This window comes from Chenopodium album, chromosome 21 (assembly GCF_948465745.1).
Source record: "Chenopodium album chromosome 21, dcCheAlbu1.1, whole genome shotgun sequence".
Classification (NCBI taxonomy): domain Eukaryota; kingdom Viridiplantae; phylum Streptophyta; class Magnoliopsida; order Caryophyllales; family Amaranthaceae; genus Chenopodium; species Chenopodium album.
In genome coordinates, this window is record NC_137854.1 from 34,290,924 (window position 1) to 34,296,923 (window position 6,000).

General features: G+C 34.0%; 1 pseudogene; it reads left to right on the plus strand.

The window, feature by feature from the left end:
• Positions 1-684: 684 nt before the first annotated feature.
• On the plus strand, positions 685-2,106 carry LOC145602202 (protein JINGUBANG pseudogene; annotated as a pseudogene).
• Positions 2,107-6,000: the final 3,894 nt, after the last annotated feature.

Genomic DNA, 6,000 nt, shown 5'->3' on the forward strand with positions numbered 1-6,000 from the left:
GGAGTGATTTTAGATTCATACAGATCACTATTCCCAGCAAAATTTAATCATTTTATTAAATTGATAGATGGTCTAATTGAAGGCGTCGCAAGTTGTTTTATAGTTCTATAGTTTATACATGTTTCATTCAATATGACCTCATTCTTAGGTTTAAGTAGTCTTCACATATGCACCAAACCAAACCACTCATCATAGGAAAATTATTCCTGGCTAAAGCGAAGAAGCTAACAAAACAAATCTTACCAAAAAGATGCCAGTTTACACCTTATCTTTTGCAAGCATTAGGAACCATTGGCTGGACTTTTCCATTGTAAAGACTAAGATTATTTCATTCAAACCTTGCAAAAAAAAAAAAAAAAAAAAAAAAAGAATGTAATGACAGTTTGATACAAGTATTATTCAGACACTAAAAAAACAACAATAAAAGGTGAAAATTGATGGACCCATAAAAAATTTGGTAAGTGCTATGTGCGCCTAGCTAAGTTGGACTCAGTTCTCGTACATTGTCGTATTGCTTACATTCTCAACAGTATCTTGTGGGACCCCCACAAATTTTAAATTTTTTTATGAACTTTCTCCTTTACTCTTTACCTAATTGCAATTATCCCTGAACCTTAAGTTACTTCCATTCCCATCTTTAAATCATCTTTAAATACACGTTTTGTTGTAAGCCTTACCCACCCATCAAACACATACTTTCTCTCTAAAACTTTGAACAAAACCAAACATGAAACTTCTTCAATGTCCACTACCTTGCCATGTAGAAGATGAAAATCAATCTAACTCTCATGGCCTTCGATCCGGGTACTCTTCCTCGTCATCCTCATCCTCTCTTACTTCACAGCGAAGTCTTCAATCCCTCCCCTCTCTCTCGTTATCCCAACAACTTGATCAAAAAACCAATACCATACACTACCAGTGTATTTCCACCCTCAAAGGCCACACCTCCTACGTTTTCTCCCTTGTTCTCAACGGAAAATATCTCTATAGTGGTTCCTCTAATGATGAAATCAGGGTTTGGCCTAGAGAACTTACCAACAACCACCAGGATTCAGCTGAAAATAATAGCAATATTGTTGCTACTACAAACGGTGCAGTTAAATCCTTGGTGGCTTTGGGAGACAAGCTTTTCAGTGCACACCAAGATCATAAAATTCGTGTCTGGAAGATTGATAGCAATAATGAGAGCCATAATAAGAGGTACCAATGTATAGCCACTCTTCCCACAATGAACGACCGTTTCCTAAGGCTCTTATCAGCAAAAAACTACATACAGGTACGGAGGAACAAGTCCTGTACCTGGGTCCATCATGTTGACACTGTCTCAGCACTAGCGTTGTCAAGTGATGGATCCCTCCTATACTCCGCTTCATGGGATCGAACCTTCAAGGTATGGAGGACTTCCGACTTTAAGTGCCTAGAATCAGTGGCCAAGGCTCATGATGATGCCATTAATGCTCTTGTAGTATCTAAAGATGGGTATGTCTACACCGGATCAGCTGACAAAACCATCAAAGTATGGAAGAAACACCAAGGAGAACGAAAACACTCCTTGGTGGAAACATTACAGAAGCACAAGTCTGCGGTCAATGCATTGGCTCTTAGCAATGACGGGTCTAAGCTTTATTCTGGAGCATGTGATCGTTCAATCGTAGTGTGGGAAAGAGAAGCTGGTGACAGTGGCAACATGGTGGCGGTGGGAGCACTTAGAGGCCACAGCAAGGCCATTTTGTGCTTGGCTGTGGTGTCTGATCTATTATTCAGTGGTTCAGCTGATAAGACTATCAGGATTTGGAAGAGGTCAGGTGTTGACAAGAATTATACTTGTTTAGCAGTCTTAGAGGGACATATGAAACCAGTTAAGTGCTTAACTGCAACTGTTGATCCGAACAGTAGTTCTCGTTCTGGTACTTCTTATTTAGTTTATAGTGGTAGTTTAGATTGTGATATTAAGGTATGGAAAGTTTGGGTTCCTTTTCAATAAGTTTTCCATGTTTTATTTAATTTTTTGAAATTTTGTTACATATTGTTTCAAATGTACATAGAATAGTGAGTAAGAAATTATTTGTATATTTAGACTATTTAAAGATTTTTCCTTTGGAGTTAGCCTTTGTTGAACATTTCCTAGCTCTAAACCCCTTATTTGCTTTCAAATCATCCAAGAATTTTCAGGGCAACAGCTTGGGGAAGAATTGCCTTATTCTTTCTTTTATTTTTCCCCATCTTTTTTTCCCTTTTCTTTCCTTTCTAGCTTTCAGATATCTATCGGTCAAAAGCCAGATAAAAAGGTTACGGATTATTCGAAGAAGTTCCTTGAGGGTGGGCGGCTGTTTCCTTAAAACACTTCTAAGAAATTTCCAGCTCCTATGCCAATATAGAGTTACGATTTGGTCACACTACTGTTACTAACATGTTAAGAAGCTAACAGACATAGACTACCAACATATGCATCAGTACATGACTACTCCGGAGTATTACTCTTAAGCACCTACAGACTCAATTATATGGAGTACTATGTTGTTGTTAGCACGTCAAACAAGCAAGATCAAATCTATAAATAGACTAAAATTCACATTAATGAGAAATCAAAACAAATTTCACATATATGCACAGATTTTATGCAGTACAGATATAATAGATTAATAGAAATTACTACGTATGAAATGTGTAGGAGAAATATACTGAGGATGTTGCAAAAAAGTACAACTCCCAGATCCCCTTATACATATACTTTATAAGAACACCTATAAATGTCTATTTTCGGTCAGTCAAAGGTATGTTATGCTCTCGTGTTGATGAACAAGCTCTTATTCAGGATTTATTTTAATTTTTTTCTTTAATGAAACTATTCCCAGTTAAAGGTGACACTACAATTGACTTTTGAGGGGTCATGAAATCTGCCCTCTATAGCAGATAATTATTTTGGCTCCAGAATTGCAGATAGATAAAAGGCTTTGTTCTCTATAGCAATTTAGCTGATTACGTCTTACAGATTGAGAAGCTACACACAAGATCCCATATCACCCTGAAAATGATGTCAGTATACTTTTTCCAGGATCCAATATTAAGCAAACAAGGAAAGACAGCATGATTTTGTAAATGGTTTTAGTTCTTTGATCATTGAATAAACAAAAGTAACAAGCACCACACAGAGGAATAATATTTTCTTACATATAACCAAAAAGGAAGATATGCAAAGAATACTATACAATGAATTTAATCTCTTACAGGTATATTGATTTGCTGGAAGTTTAGTTAATTCTTTTTACTATATACCAATAGATTTTTCTGATCAAAGAAAAGCAACATTAATGGTTATCTGCACTACAGAGCATTTTAAATGCAGAACTCGAAAGTTTTAACATATTCCACTTAAATTAACTGAAGGATATATATCAATGTTTAAGTCAATTTTCTTTTCCAAGTATTTGATATATACATATATATACATATATATATACATATAATTCTAAGTAATTGATATATATATATATATATATATATATATATATATATATATATATATATATATATATAGAGAGAGAGAGAGAGAGAGAGAGAGAGCGAGAGAGAGAGAGAGAGCAAACAGCTAAAATTACTATACTAAATTATGGAGTAATACTTTTAACTTCAGATTACTATACTAAATAAATAACTGCTCTTGAACTAGAAGGTAGGTAAAAGTCATTTCTTAGTCCTGTAACCCATAGTATTTTATTCATTCCTTTCTACTTTTCTAAGTTGTAGGGAGGTAACAAAAAACATGATCGAAGAAAACACAAAATAAAGGCGATCCTGTTTCTGATTTTCTCTCATTGTTTAAGGTAATATCTTTTCAGCAACAGGAAGAGCACTAAGACGCGGATTAAGGAGACAAAGAATCAAGATTATCCTAGATTCTTCTTAATGGTGAATAAAGAATAACAAGAAGCTTCTTAACAGATTTCAGATGGCCAATAATCAATCTTTATAAAAAAAAAAAAATTGTGTTCACGCAAAACCCTGCCACGTTAAAGAGTGACAGCGAGAAGGAAGGTAATTAGAAAAAACAGAAGAAAGTGCTGAAATCACCCTTTTGACTCCAGATAACTCTGCATCTAGATTACAATGTTCTAATTAAATAAATAAATATGGTGTACTTGGAATGACCAGATAAGTAAATTCTTAGAGAAACATTGTAAGATTATAATGACATAAAACAATACCCAAAAGATAAAAATAGAGAAATAAGAGGTGAAGCTTGGATTGCACTAATCACTAGTAGTATCTACTTGACACATTAAAATTTGAAAGTATTAATCTTGAACATGACAGAAGAAAAAAATGCTCAAAATCAGACATCCCCAACAATTTAAACCGACATGAAGCATGTTGCCACCAAAAAATGTAGTTTGCTTTGAATAGTTAATTAATCTTAAAACGAAATGTAAGGTCAGAGTGCTACCACATTGAATATCATATACAATTGTACGTAGTATAGTTCCTAGCTCAATTGAATATAACAAAACTATTATAGCTTTGTGAATTACACCCAGACAAGGTGACATATAAAATTCAGTATTGTGTTATGTTATGTAAGCACAACTGACTTGTATTGGCTATTCCAAAAGCTAAAAAAGCATCCAGCTTAAAACTGGCCAACAAATGGCAATTTTATTAATACCCACTACCAATTATGTATCTTTATAAATTGCTAAATAAGCCTTTATTATTCTACAAGGAAAAAGGTTTTATAGCAGCCAAAGTGCAGCAACCAAGCTGACACCAGCACAGGAGAATCCGCTAGATTGCCTGCTTACTATCAATAGCAATATAAAAAGTTGGACCATTTGCAACTGAAATAATTACAAACTCAGTGCTACACAATATATGCCTTAGCACTGGTATTATAATTTCAGTTAGTAAACATAGCACTCTCAACATCAATGACCTCATCATAAGAAAAATCAAGAGCGCCAAAGGATTAATAAAAGTAGATATTAATCGAGGAACTCCTATGTCCTGATATAGTATGCAAACAGAATGTCAAAGGTGTTTCTTAGCTAGCTAAAGTTGATGAATACTTCGTAGCATGCAAAAATATAGTCATTTAATTCATATATAGCACAACTAAAATGGATCAATAAATATATGATCAATGCATACATGTAGCCTTTTCCTTTTCTATAGTACCCAAGAATATTTGACTATCAATCTCCTGAATGATGAAAAATCTTGGCTTACGAAGTCCCATAGGATGGCAGCTGCCTAAGTCATAATTCCTAAAATGTTTTACAAAACAAAACTTTACAGAATTGCACTCATTTTTTTTACAAAAAACCATGAGACCATCCGCAAGTTACTAGGATTGTATTCATCTATAGTAAACTGGACATTTAAAGAAAAAAAAAAAAAAACACAATTAGAATAGTGCTGACTACATTGAGTTCACATTTCAGTAGCTAGATCTTAGAAAGTAATAAGTTGTAGTGCAACAAGGGGAAAGCCTAAAATTTCTCACCAGACCGCTAATAAATAGATAGAGTCGAAGGTAACTGTTGGTTGAACATAGATGTTTGCTAAGTACTAGTCTACCACCATCTTTATTATTGTATTTCTATTTTAAAAAATTTAAATACAACAGACATTCATGAAGTACACATTTGGAGAATTTATACAAAGAAAAACATACCACATCAAATGTGCTGAATTGGACACTTCATTGAACATTCTTTACAATCATGCCTCCAAGCAACAAATTACAGGATGCCTGAAAATCAAATCACAAATAATAAGGCAACAAGTTAAAAATAAGCTAAGCAATACAATAATCAAAGACCATGTTAAGAAATTTAGGCCTATCTTTAAGAAATACTTCGTTTTATAAGAGTAGAAAACTCTCCGTCGATATTAATAGTCTCATTGTCTCAAACTCTCAACCCTCGATAATTAAGGTTTCACCATTCTTCACTAGAAAGCCCTTCGTAATAATTGTTTCTTTCTTCCCTAAAAATAGTATAC